Genomic DNA, 13,926 nt, shown 5'->3' on the forward strand with positions numbered 1-13,926 from the left:
CACAGGTGGAAATGACATATCCCCTCTTTGTGAGATAAGTTTGCACTGGTGACATGGCGCCTGGTGCATGAAATGCCTCGCAGGAGTGAGAGGCTGTTCATCAGTCGCTCTATTTGGCTGATCATCATGAAAAAAGAGCTTACACAGCAACGCTCGAAGAAGTTGGGTGGTGACTTGGGAGACACATTTGCCCACGGCGTTCCTATTGGTTTATCAGTGACGTGATGACACGGAGGAGTTGTGCTTAACACTTTATAAAGCCGCTCCGTCCGCGGCGAGCCGCTCTTTTAATAAAGACCGCTGAGGCTGAAACTCCGTTTCCATCCCACCTACTGGAAGCAAGCAAAACGTCTGCGATACTTTACACCATGAGTGAGGTAGGACTGGTTTTCTTTTTTTTGTTGTTTTTTTAAAAAAAAACAAGTGTCGGAATTTTATCCAAAATACGCACGAATCGTAACGCAGGGCGCACATGTTGAAACGGCATTTAAGACCAATTTGATGGTCAGGAAGGTTTCTAAGAGCCACGGTGTTGCTTTACATCGTAATTTTTTAAAACATTATTTAGTGTAGTAATGCTGACAGTTGCTGAGTGTTGGATGGAGCGCAGCAGATCCAGGATGGAAGAGAGGCGCAGCAATGCTGTTCCTAGAGATTCACTCCTTTCACCACTGAATGGGTTGCTTGCTGCACAGCACACGGGAGGAGGCGAAAATCCTGCACCATGTTAACGGGTGCAAAACTTATTAGTTCTTTCTCTGGCACACCTGGATCTCACGCATTCAGGAAATGTTTATAATGCTACTTCATCAGCACATGGACTGGAATTGTTCCTGCTCTGATGTGGCTTTATCAGGGCGGTAGAAGTCAAACAAAAATATCTACCATTATTACACAAAACCCAGTCTTCACTCATCCATTTCAAAGTGAAGACTGGGGGACAAAATACCACAATTTTTGCACAGTTCCAACAATAATGTTTTATGTGATAAGAACATTCATAGCATTGTATTTTTAGCTTTTTTTTTTATTCCCCCCATCCTTGTCCAAACAACTCTTTCAGTTGTTTTGAAGGTCTGGACTTCTCCACAGATTGTAGAAAATCTAAGTCAGGCTGGAAACATCTTATATGTTGTGGAGCTGATAACATAATAAAAAACGAGTTTTTCTCTTTTATATTAAAAGTAAAGAAACAAAAACAACATTTGAGCATTAAAGTCAGGGTCTCCTCATTTTATCAGTCTCAACGTGTGATTTATGCTGCTGAGCGCAGTTTGAAATGCATCTAAAGAACATTTAAAATATACTTAGACTATTGAATAAAATACTTATTTGTACTTGTATGTATTTTAATTTTTTCTTGCATGTAAAAAGAATGTGTGGTTGATTCGTTATCTGTGCATAAAATTTGAGAAGACAAAGACAAATATTTTTAGGCAAAGAAAAATTTGCATGAATGTTGCTCAACTGGTTCTGCTTTTTTTTGTCACAAACTCTTTGCTTGCTTGTTTCTTGCTTTGAATTTCGAGCAAGTTCTCACTAGAGGAGTTTGCGGGTCCTTAAGAGTTTATCTATAGAAATACAGCTTGACTTTTCTTTAAATAGGTATACAAGCAGGGCCGTGCAGAGACCTTTGGAGGGGCAGGGGCTCAAAGTTAAAAAGGGGCACATTGAACAAGATCTTAAAACGCCGTACAACAACATAGCAACAACCCATATTAATCAAGAGTTTAATTGGATCCTATTATATCATTGCCATCATGTGGGGAAATGCAAAGCAAATGTAGTCTATATTTTCCCCAACAGGTATAAAGTTGCTGTTTCTGCTGCTGACAGTCCTGGAGGGCTGAGTTGATCTGAGACTGTAGCTGTTAAACAGACCAGAGTAGAGAAGGTCTCTGGTTATGAAGTTATGAAATAAGCAAAACTGCTGCTATTTTACTAAATAAGCCCTAATAATATCTGACGGTTTAACCTCTATAACAACTTGGCTGCAAACTGCTTTATAGATCAAAAAAGCTCAAAGGGGTTAACTCTATAACTGTTTGATGTTAGCACCTCTGAGATCTAGAACTGTAAGACTAGAATTATCAAGGCAAAGAAAACTCAGTAGCTACTGGGAGGGGCCTCCAGACATTCAGGGGCCCCTAGAAATGGTTGAATTGTAACACAGACCATAGATCTAAACCTGTAGCATCATTTAAAGATGTTATAAAATTTTATTTAATGCATTCAGCTGAGAAAAAAAAAGTACATTTAGGATTTAATTAGGAAGTTTACTTTATAAAAGTTTAAAGAATCATCTTGGTAGTTTGATTGTTGTGTTACCATGGCTATAATATAGTGTAATCTTTGTGTTTGAATTGGGTTTGTTCACAAATACATCACAGCAAATAACCAATAATCAGTGATTGATTTTAAACTCGGCCAATAAACTTGGTCTCCCTCTCACAGACTTCACCTTATCTATATTTAAACATGTTAGTGATGCTGAGGTTCTTAGTAGGAAGGGTTTCCGTGGTTGGAGGTGTTCTGTCTGTCCCATATTACCTTGGGTCGGCCCTGCATGAACAGCTGCTGCAATGCGCATCTCTGGAATCTACCTGGAATCCCCCGGTGGCCCCTAAGTCAGTCCGCCGATGCTTTGGGGACATTTTGAATCATTTAAGTGTGGCATGTTTTGCTTTATACTGCGCTTCTAATTATTGCTACATTTTAGCTGATGTTTATTTTGTGAACTCTAAATGCTCTGGGCCGAATCTTCCTTTAACACTTGAGGTTCTGCAATAACTTCTATTTACAGCTGCTCACCTCCAGCCCAGATCCTGTCAGCAGTGGCTTTAACCTGCCTGGTAGTAACGTTAAGGAGAAGCAGGCGAACAGTCAGCAGGTGGCACCAGGTGGTACCAGGTGGTATCGGGGCTTTGAGCTGAGTTGCAACTCGTGGTGACAGTCGCAGTACCGTGTCTTAAATCAGAATATCTGGTATAAAGACAGACATTCTTTATATCTGTCGGTGGGACCGACTCAGACTGCCTGTAGCAAACCGGGCATTTAGCAGAATGATTAACTTAAAGTCAGAAGTTTTCTCTGCAGCCGGAGCAGTTCTGTGAAAAGGGGCGAGGTGGGTTTTTTCCCTCTATTACGAAGACAATTACGAAAATATAAATAGAAACAGTTATTCTAACGTCAATATCAGTGATTGATTTTAAACTCTGCCAATAAACCTGGTCTCCCTCTCAGGTTTATTGAGAGGTTTATTACCTTGTTTTGTTTTTATTCACAAAACAAGATAAAAAAAAATATTCTTGGCCATAATTTGATAGAGGGCACAGATTTGCCCCCTCCTCTTCACCATGGACCTGATGTCTGAACAACATGGAGGGAGAGAAACTGAGAGTCATTATTAGACTGAAGGCAGCCAGACTAGTTTATTTTGCTAAATTATTATATTTAGCTAAATATTATTGCTGAGGGACACAAGCAGGCCTTCTGACATACAGATTAAAAAAAAAAAAAATTTAAAATGATTTTTTTGAAAAACAAAAAATATTCCAAAAGGGCACTAAGGGCATCAAGGATAAAAGGGGCAGGGGCTCAAACCCTTCCCCACTCCCCCCTGCATGTGCCTGTATACAAGTATCAGCTTCCTTTTCTTCTCAGACTGCATATTAATGTTTTTCACTCCTTCAAAGCCAGATGAGTGTATATAAAAAGAAACTATGACAGCAGAGGGATATCTCTCTCTTTTTGGTGTGGTGACACGTAGGTGAAGCTGTACTCTTTAACTGGTAATGTTTATTTTAAGAGATAGCAGGAGTTGAGAGTAAACACCAGGATATACATTATGTCTGTTGTAGTAATATTTACACTCGGGTTAAGCTTTTTGTAGTCTGGTGTGCAAAGTGAAGTTCTCAGTTGAAGTTATGGGTGTAATCAGTCTTCAAAGTTGACTTAACTGAAGCTGGAGCAGTTCAACGTGTTCTGGATGGATGAGTCTGCAGTGGTCAGCATTGCAGTGCTCCCTCCATCATTGCTACTCTGTGCTCTTTGCCCTTAAACATCTTTTCTTACTTCAAAAATCCTGGCCAAAGATACAATAATGGGGAAAAAAAACCTTACTTTGCTGCATTGTAGCACAGGCTACTGGACATTAATGCACTTTCCTATAGTTGCACTATAAGCACCTGAAACTATTATGATAATTAATATGCATAATAGCTATTAAACTGGCCAGACTTTGCAATCAATCAAACTCATCGATTTCTATCTCTAAAGCCGTCTGTTTTAGGGATTGCTTTCCATTTTTTTAAGGGTAAACTGTGATTTAACAAACCAACTTCTGAACTCGGTGCACGTGATGCAGACGTCGTAGCCATTGAAAGTCTAGAGAAGTGTCTCTCACTTATCAAGCAACAATCTGTCCATTGCTAACTCACCCAGACTAATGAACTGGGTAACCAACTCTTCAGGTTGGATATCAAGCAACAATCTCTCCATGAACTTGCGCAGCAGCAGTTTCGGGTTTCACCACTGTTCCTCATAACTGCTCAAAAATAAACAATGGAGTGAATACTGTGGATAAAACAGTAAAGGTCATGTTACCAGTTTGGCAGTATTTAATACATTTAAACAAATAATTATTAATATCAACTTATTTGAAACACTTTTATATTGATATGTTTTTCAGGCATATCGTCCAACCCTAACTGTACGTCTAAGATGCCTAGAGTATGGAAGCTAAAATGGAGGCCGGTCCGTCATGTGAACTGCTGTCCAGCATTTGGAATCCAAAGCTGAGAAGCACTGGACTTAATTCAAAAAGCAGAGCTACTGTAATAATTAAAGGTTTTACTGATTAAACAATTTACTATAAGTTACACAGAATGCTTTTGTGACAGATTGAGTGCAGCAGCCTAGAGAAGCCGGCTGTGGTTCAAATACCATGGTTTGAGGAAGTAGCCTGTTGCTGGGATAGAGTAGTTTGCAATGTTGTGCCTTTTATACAAGGAGTTGTATCTTTTACTTGCTTGCAAGCACACAGCTGCAGCTTACACCTCCATAACTGCTTAGAACTATATAAGACAGAAGATAAGAGTTTAGGGAGGCAGAGGGGGTGTAGCATAGAGAATAAAAATACACAGCAGCTCCTCATCTTGGCTTCTCTCGGCCACCTCACCACTACATATGACTAAATTGTTTTGCATATGATGTAGTGAAAATTGATTAACTGGTGGCAGTAAGAGCTTTAAATGAGGTGGATTATAATAATAATAAAAAAAAACTAAGGGAAGATTGTCTCATGAAGCGCTATCAAGTTGGTTTTTAACAGGTGTGTTTGTGCAGTGAAATAATTGTACCATTTAATTGAACATTTGATATGAAGGTGAGTACTTTAAGCCTGACACCTCATTTCTACATTTAAGACTGCATTTTGTTTGAAGTAATAAATAAAGTTGTTGAATTGCGTTGCCCTGTCAACCAATCAATAAAGACTAGAAGGTTATCATTTTTTGGAGCGAAGCTTTATTTTAAATACCAGTAAGATGCTGAAAAAGGAAAGCCAAAGAAGCACAGAAATGTAAGCTATTTAAAATATGATGTATTTTTGTGACATGTGGGTTATTCAAATGTGAGAGAGACCAAGACCAGCAGATAATCGGAAGGCTTACCACAATATGAGTTGTGGTAAAAAAAATTTTTCTTTATGGATGACTTAGCAGCTGTGATTTATCACTTTAGAAAATAAGCTATCTTAAAATGCACACTTTCTAATCATGTTGTCTTTTTTCAAAATAATCAGTAAAATCCAATTTACAGTGACTTTCATTACACAGAACAGTGTGACAGCACATCTGCTTCTAAGATAGATAATTAATAGTGATAATAGGCTAAAAAAATATATCTTTCATGCAGTTGTCTACTGTCAGTGTCACCTTTGGAGGAACTTCCTCCATCTGTCTGAAAACTGATTGGGCACAGCTTTCTAAAATGTTGTGGTTTGTGAAAAGCCATCCTGGTGTTTTCCCACTGGGACGTCTCAATGCTCCCATTAAGCATTTTTCCTGCTGTAGGAAAAATACTTAGTGGGAATTATTGCAATGGATTATTAGCAGCATTTACATTAACCTCCTCCTGCCAATAGGACCAGAGATGGAAATTAGCAACCTGGCAATGATCTCAGGTTTTTAATACATATTGTCCATTAAAAAAAAACAAAAAAACTTGAACATGTGGCAAAGTAATCAAGAGGACAAAACACTGGTGATTACAAGTGTAATCAGCATGGCATTAAGTCACAAGGAGATGGCTTCAAGGTCAAGGAGAGTGGAGATGTGTGGTTTGTAGAGATGGTGGCAGTAAAAATCCGACACATTTATAAGATTATGATGTGTAAAATATTAATGAATTGGCCTCCATATGACCAATGGTAACATATTTAATTTGGGATGCATGGCTTTAGAAATACATGATTGCAATATTCCAGTTACATAATTGGAATTAATACATTACCAATATCCGTAGCAACGAACTCACAAATCCGTCATCCATCTCTGTTTCCATGGTTACAACATCCTCATCCCTCTCCAGGTTCATCTATGTCTCTATCAAGTGATCCCTGGGTACTCCAGGTGGAGGTCCTCTCTAAATTCTCCTTAGGTGTGAATTTGTGGATACATGGTGGGTTGTCCTGTGTCTCTATGCTGCCCTGTGATGGACGGTCCAGGGTGGACATAGGCACCAACCAGCCCCTCTTACAACTTTACAAGGATAATATAGACAATGACTGGATGGATAGCTGACCAGATATTGTATCTATAGAGGAATTACAGCGTTACCCACACACAGTGACATTGTTATGATGACTATCATAACATGGCTATTCAATTAGTTAGGGGAACTAAAATAAATCTCAACTTATTTTAATTAATTGGACATACATAGAAGCTTTGAGAGTTTTAAAGCCTCACAAATAAAATCTCAGTAGCCATCTCTATATCAGTTTCTGTATTGCAAATGCCGTCTAACCTAAAATGCCCACATTTTAAGTTATTTTGTATATTTTAATTGTTACACATATTTGATTAATGTGTCATTTGACCTGTTGCATGGAGCCTTAACAACGCTTCAGTTCCACACCCACACAAACATGTGTTAATGGTAATCAGTAAGTCATTACAATTTCCAGAAATAGTGTCACAATTAGGTATTTTTTCTGTTATCAGCAAAATGCAATAGTTGAAACTTATTTTTTTAAAGGCCACCTTCATCTTGAAATCCCTCCTGCTTCTAGATAGTAGGTTCAAATAATAGTTCATAGTTAGATGCCGTCTTTAGATGACATTTTGACCCACATTAGGACTGCTGTCTGAAGTTCAAGTTAACTTAATGTTGCTACACTTCAGAGCTATGAAGAGAGGTAAACAAAGAGCCAAGTTGCTGAATAGGCATAATCACTAACTTGCTCCATTTTAACCAATGAAACTGGTGCCACTAACTGGTTCCATGATGCCATCATTTTTGTTTATAGATTGCTGACTCCAGTGGTTGATTTTTAAGAGGTTAGGCAAATGTGCTTCTTTGTGTCCATATTGTGGAATCATCCTGTGATCAAGGTTTTCTTTTTTTGCCATTTGTTTGATCTAAATGTTCCTACACTGAAGAAAATGGCCTGAAATAAACATGCAGCCACTGGAGTGCCATCATGTTACTAAGGCAACAAGATTGCAGAGTTGTGCCAGAGACTATGCTTGTATTACACAGATATTAAAATGATACACACAACTAATATATAGTACATTGGCTGAATATTCTTCACATAAATCGTCTTTTATTTCAGAATATTACAATTAAGTCACAATATGAATCTGTTTTGTGAAAGAAACAAAAATACAACAGAAATCCAACTTATTTTAATTTGGAAGTCAACATTTTGGTTTTGTAAAATACCCTTTGCAGTCCTCTGTTTACAGAGAGTAAAACAGCTGACTGATTAGCTTTTCGGGATGAAGTCTCGTCAAGGACCATTTCTTTCAATTTACACCGTATGTTTCAGTGAAATCGATCCCCTCTGTTCCCCTGTGTCGTTGAGCTGAAATGTTTTCCGATGAAGCGTTACACCATCATCCTGACATTGGACCATCAAACACACTAAAAGCAAAAGCAATGCCAAAAGTGCCTGTAGCTTTGTTGTCCACCTGTGATTTTACAGTTCAATTAATGAGCAATCTGCTCCAACTTCAATAGACGATTTAGCTTATTGCTCGCAGCTGTAACTTTATGACAGTGTTATCTTAGGATGAGTAGTGGGTGATATAACTTGGCTTTGAATAAGTTTGTCACAACTGTAAATGTTTTAAAAATGACTGAACCTTTCAGTGTTGTAAGGAAGAGAAAGGTGTAGTATCCCTCTTTTAGTCAGCTGACTAGCAGCATGCAGCAAAATGTGGGGTAGTTGGAACACACTCTTGTGCTGCACAGCTGGGAAAGCGTCTGGTCTCATTGGCTCCTATCAGGATTTTGAACTATAGGAACAGATTGGTGGAAAACCAAATTATCATTCTGGTTTTTGTGGTTTTGAAGTCAGAAGGTTTTAAAATCTTATGATACTGTGATACCAGTAATTGGTCCTCGTCTCATTTTGACCTACTCCAAACTACAGTGGCAGTATTTCTTTGTCAAGTGCATTTTTTCCATTAAGAAACATCCTTGTTTTTTTTCTTCCAGCACTATTCACTAAATAATAATAACATTAGAAATCCAATCGACTTTTTCCATTTTTCAGTATTCAGTCACAAAAATGACATTCTGCATCTGTCCATATATCTGTCTTTTCTTGTAAGTTTGGTGTTTTAAGCTATACCCTACTGTGCATCTTCATTTTACATCCTTGGCATATTGTTTCCGTTTTACAGCCGACAGTATTGTCTGGATTATTCTTCTCTTGAGCAACATGATTTATTGCAGTTCGATTTGTCCAAAGACAATCTAAGCTGGATTTGGAGCTGGGAACAATGACACACCCGAGGAGAATGCTTTCTAGCTTCAATTCACAAAACCAGTAGGCTTTTCTCACTTTTGTGCTCAGTGACCAGACTCCCTGCTACGATCAATAAAAACTAATTCAATATTTATTTTTATATGCACTAAATATCAAATAAACATGCTAGCATATTGTGATTACAAGTAAATGTTCCCAAAGTGAATTAAAAAATATACTTAAGATAAACTTTCAATATTTGCAAGTCACAAAAAAATGCATGAACATGAATAGTGTGCCTATGTTCAGTGGTCATTGGAAGAGAGGTGATGTTCACCCTGGCTCTGTCAACAGTGCAGCTTCACAGCAATAGATGGTTTGGGTACAATCAGGAATATGTTTCTCTCCAGCAGCTCTTAAATTAGTTCAAAATTTCCAAAGAAATCATAATTATATGGATTCAGGGGACCAGAATCAGAGGATTTATGTAGGATCAGAGTCTTATGTATTTTAGAATTAGGGGTCTAAATGCATGTTTTAAAAAATCTAAAAATCTTTGTCTTGGCTGGATTTATTGTTTTATAATGATTTCATTAACTTGACATGCAAGTTATAAATAGAAATTGTGCTTCTTTTGTGCAGACATAGAAATAAGGAGAAATATAGTTCTGCACAGATGGTGGCAGACAGGCGTCTGAAATAGTTTTTGGACAGTGAGTATAAGCAGCTTAAGCTCCAAACCACTGAAATTTAACTCAGACCTCCCATCCATCTGTAGGCTGTTATCAGAAACATACTGAATGTCAGATGTTAGTGTTTTATTAGATTTCCTTCCCTATATCTATTTTTTCCATTATTATTCCAATGAGGAACACTTTGAAATATCTTAACTATGAAAACTGTCATTTCGGTCCTATTGAAATTAAGAATTACGCATTAAAAAGATGAACATTGTGACCCTGGAGGCACTGCAGAGGTCTGTAGTTAAGGTGGGATAATCTGTCGACTCTCCACTAATCTTTCTGGAAGATTGAATTGAAGAGAACAAATGTTAAGCCATAAGAAATCTTGTTTGCAGTTTGCCTCAGGCCATGCAGGGGATATGGCAAACCTGGACAAATGTGCAAAAACCCACACAGAGGAAATAACTATCACTCTACCCTGAATACACAATTCCTAAGGAGGAGCATGGTGGTGGCACAATAATGAAGTGGGAGTGCTTTTCTTTGGGCGGGGTAGAAAAGCTGGCTATAGCCAACATGTACTGAGCTAAAAACTAAAGTAAAGGTTCTCCCTTAACAAGAAAATAACCCTAAACATGCAGAATCAGCTCCAATTGAATAGCTTAGCTCAAAGAAAATTCGAGGTCCAGGCAATGTCTAAACCTAAACCCAAATGAGAATCTGTAGCAATTCTGGAAGAAAACCTAGAGGATGGAAAACATTTGAGACTGGAGCTGGTGTTCAAGCAGCAGGAACCTGAAGAAAATACTGCTGCAAACCATCTTTATAGATGTTTATATATTGAAATGTCACGTCTCAAACTTTCAACTCAAACTCAAAGTTTTGAAAGTTTTGAGTTTGAATTGAATGTGTGGATGATTTTAGAGAGAAATTATCCTGAGCATTAAGTCTGCTAAAAAGAAAAAACCCACAACCGTCAAGCCTTACTTTGGCTTGGAAGGGAGACATGGATGACATAAAATGCAGTTTAATCCACTTTAAGCCTGGAGAGTAATTTCTTGCTCTACTTAGACTGAAAAATTCTAAACAACATCAATAGTCAACACAAATCAAGTTTCTGTCAATCTCATCTCAACTTTAAAAATACAGGAGTTCCTGGGGTTCTGTGGTGGTGCAGGGTTAAAGCACAACCCACATATGGAGGCCTTAGTCCTTGACATGGAGGTCACAGGTTCAAGTCCCGGCCTGATGTCCTTGGCCGCATGTCTTCTCCCTCTGTCATTTCCTACTTTCCTGTCTAACTGCTCTCAAATAAAGACTGCCTGAGCCAATAAAAAAAACTTAAAAATATACTTATATAAGGAGTTCCTGCAGCACATTTTTCTTTCAGAAACATAAACTGAATAAATAAATTCAACTATTTGACCAAATATTATATAGGGTAAGATATGCTAAGATCTGAAGTTTTTTTGACAATGCTTATGTTTGTGGACATTGAATTTGCTTTTCAACTTTATTGATTGAAACGCAGCAGGGCTCACCATCCACATCAAGATATTAAGCAGTATTAGAGTCTGTTCTCCTGTAATAGGGTCTTTCTTTTACTTGTTTGGTGATTTTTGTATAGAATTGCTCAGCCTCCTTTGCTGGCAATACCTTCCTGAAAGAGTCATTAAGCAGATTTTCATAGGTATTGCACTTCATCCTAATGGCTGTTGGGCTGGAGGGTAGAGGACAGAGCTGACATTGTTGTTGTTTTTCCAGCTATTTTATGTCTCAGAACTTTATTTTAGCTGCTCAAAAGTTCTAAAGTGAGAAAGAAATGTTGAGTTGCTGATGAGTATAAAATTGACAAAAGTCTATTAGTGCAATTCACCCACTCATTGAAGACTCATGATACACTTACCTGTATCATTATTCTCTTACCCTTTTACTGATCATTTTAAATGAAAATAAACAGATCTGTGGTATTTTATTATTTTAAAAATCCTTTTTACATTTAATTTGAATAAATAATTTAATTGCTGATCTCAGCCAGCCAGCTAATGCTCTTTTTATTTATGTGTTTTTGATTGAATCAGGTTTAGATTCCCCCTGTGGGTGTAATCACCAAACACTTCATCAACAACACAATCTTGATCTTCGGCACAGAAGATATGAATGGCAATTTACCCACTCATGACCTCATAAATCACTTGGATTGGTGCCGAATGAACACAGAAGCTATTACACATCGGGTGGTTAAGTATCTGGGATGAAAACAGTGTTTGCAGTACATGTGTAGCTGTCTTCTGATTATCATACAGTCATAATTTACCAGCTGTGTAAACAGAGTTGATGGGCTCTTGTGTCCCAGTTTAATTTTGCACAGCCAATACTTTATAAAATGAATCAATAAAATAAAATGACATCTTCATTTGGCCTGTTGCATTGGAAAATATTTGCAGAGGCTGTTTTTATGTGAGATTGATGAGTCGCTGATAAACTATATTTCTGCTAATATTAATTCATAAAATGCCTTTGATCAATAGTTTTAACCTTTATGTATATATATATATATATATATATATATATATATATATATATATATATATATATATATATATATACTATCTACTATATATGCTACTATCTGAGAAGTGAAAGCTACCACATTACTACTGCTAACCCCCCACACACATATATGTATATATATATATATATATATATATATATATATATATATATATATAGTGAAGCTACCACATTGCTACTGCTAACCCCCCCCCCCCCCACACACACACACATATATATATATATGTACATATATATATATATGTGTGTGTGTGGGGGGTTAGCAGTAGTAATGTGGTAGCTTTCACTTCTCAGATAGTAGCACAACAGACTGGGGTATAAAAGGGCATTTTGACAACCATAAAATGTGTTGATACGGTCAGAGTTGATATTAAGGTGAGAGAAAAGGGACTACAGTCGTCTCTGAGCTCAGCCGGGTCGTGCAAATCAAGCATTTACGCCGGTGCTCTTATGTGGGTAAGCTCTTGTCTGCAGTTTAGTCATTCATCTCATGAGTTCAGTATGTGCAGAGGGGCTGAATTAATAGAGCACCATGGAATGCCATTACTGCTGCAAGCTGCAAATTTACCTCCCACAAAAATCATTACTGCATCACTCTGCAGATTCAAAAAGGAGAGGAACACTTGTGGGACTGCAGCGACTGGAAGGCAAACTAATAAGTAAGCAGGCCGCTGAAATAGGTTTGTGACTGCGGGGGTCCCTGATTCAAATATTTAGGCTAATGCTGACATGAGGCATTTAAACATGTTGGGTGTATTACGTTCTCTGTCATCACTATTAATGTTCTCATAAATAGGGCAATTAAATTTTACATGGTGGATTTCCCTTCCTGTATGCTTTCTCGGCCTGTGCACCCAGTAATTAGTGCATCCATAGTTAAATTTCAGCTACATTATTTATTTTGTTCTACAAAAAGAAGAGAAGTTATGATAAAAGGTGACAAAAGGCATCAGATTTGCCTGTTCTGGGGGAAAATTGTCAGTTTGTTTGGCTTCTTTACTGAATGCTTGTTTCACAGCAACAGGAAGGGAAAACATGGCATGTTTTTAAATCTGCATTTTGTGATTTGAATCAATTGATGGAAAAACAAGAGAGCCTTCGTATGGTCACCTACTGAGAAATGGATCCTAAATATTTGCTTTAATTTTACTTGACAGCTCAGCTGTCAATTAAAATTAAAATCAAGTAAATCTCTCCACAACTGGAGAGATTTAGTTATCATTGGACAAAGATGGAATAAAATATTTACTTTCCCTGTCGGATCAATAAAGTATATTTTCATTTTTAAAATGAATTTAATAAGGACCGGAATCATTTAGCAGCAAGATTTTGTAATTCAGAAACATTTCAAGGAGTAAATTATTTGTGTTTTACCTGCCAGTAGATCCTGTATTACATTTTAATATGTAGTAGATGATTTGTGTAATATCTAAAAACAGGTACTGGTTTGATTCTTAAAAACTCTGGATTTTAGCAAAGTATTTGGAAAGAAATTACTATTCTCCAATTTTTCTACACAAATACAATATTGGTTTTACAATCTATGCCAAATAATTTAGTCCAGGTAATATATGTTACTCTTATTAAGCTTGTATAAACCTCTGGATGGTTCTAATGATAAAAAAACCCCCTGAAAATACACATCTGTTTTCTCAAATTAGGTAAAAGATTTGTGAAATTTAAGATTTA

At 37.2% G+C, this 13,926-nt stretch overlaps 1 protein-coding gene across 1 annotated transcript in view; it reads left to right on the forward strand.

The window, feature by feature from the left end:
• The first annotated feature begins 209 nt into the window (after positions 1-209).
• pcp4b (Purkinje cell protein 4b) overlaps positions 210-13,926 on the forward strand; it is a 42,242-nt gene continuing 28,525 nt past the window's right edge. Inside the window, exon 1 of the transcript XR_003593216.1 lies at positions 210-377. The gene's annotated coding sequence lies outside the window, so the exon portion shown is untranslated. The remainder of the gene's footprint in view (positions 378-13,926) is intronic.

Source organism: Xiphophorus couchianus, chromosome 18 (genome assembly GCF_001444195.1).
Source record: "Xiphophorus couchianus chromosome 18, X_couchianus-1.0, whole genome shotgun sequence".
Lineage (NCBI taxonomy): Eukaryota > Metazoa > Chordata > Actinopteri > Cyprinodontiformes > Poeciliidae > Xiphophorus > Xiphophorus couchianus.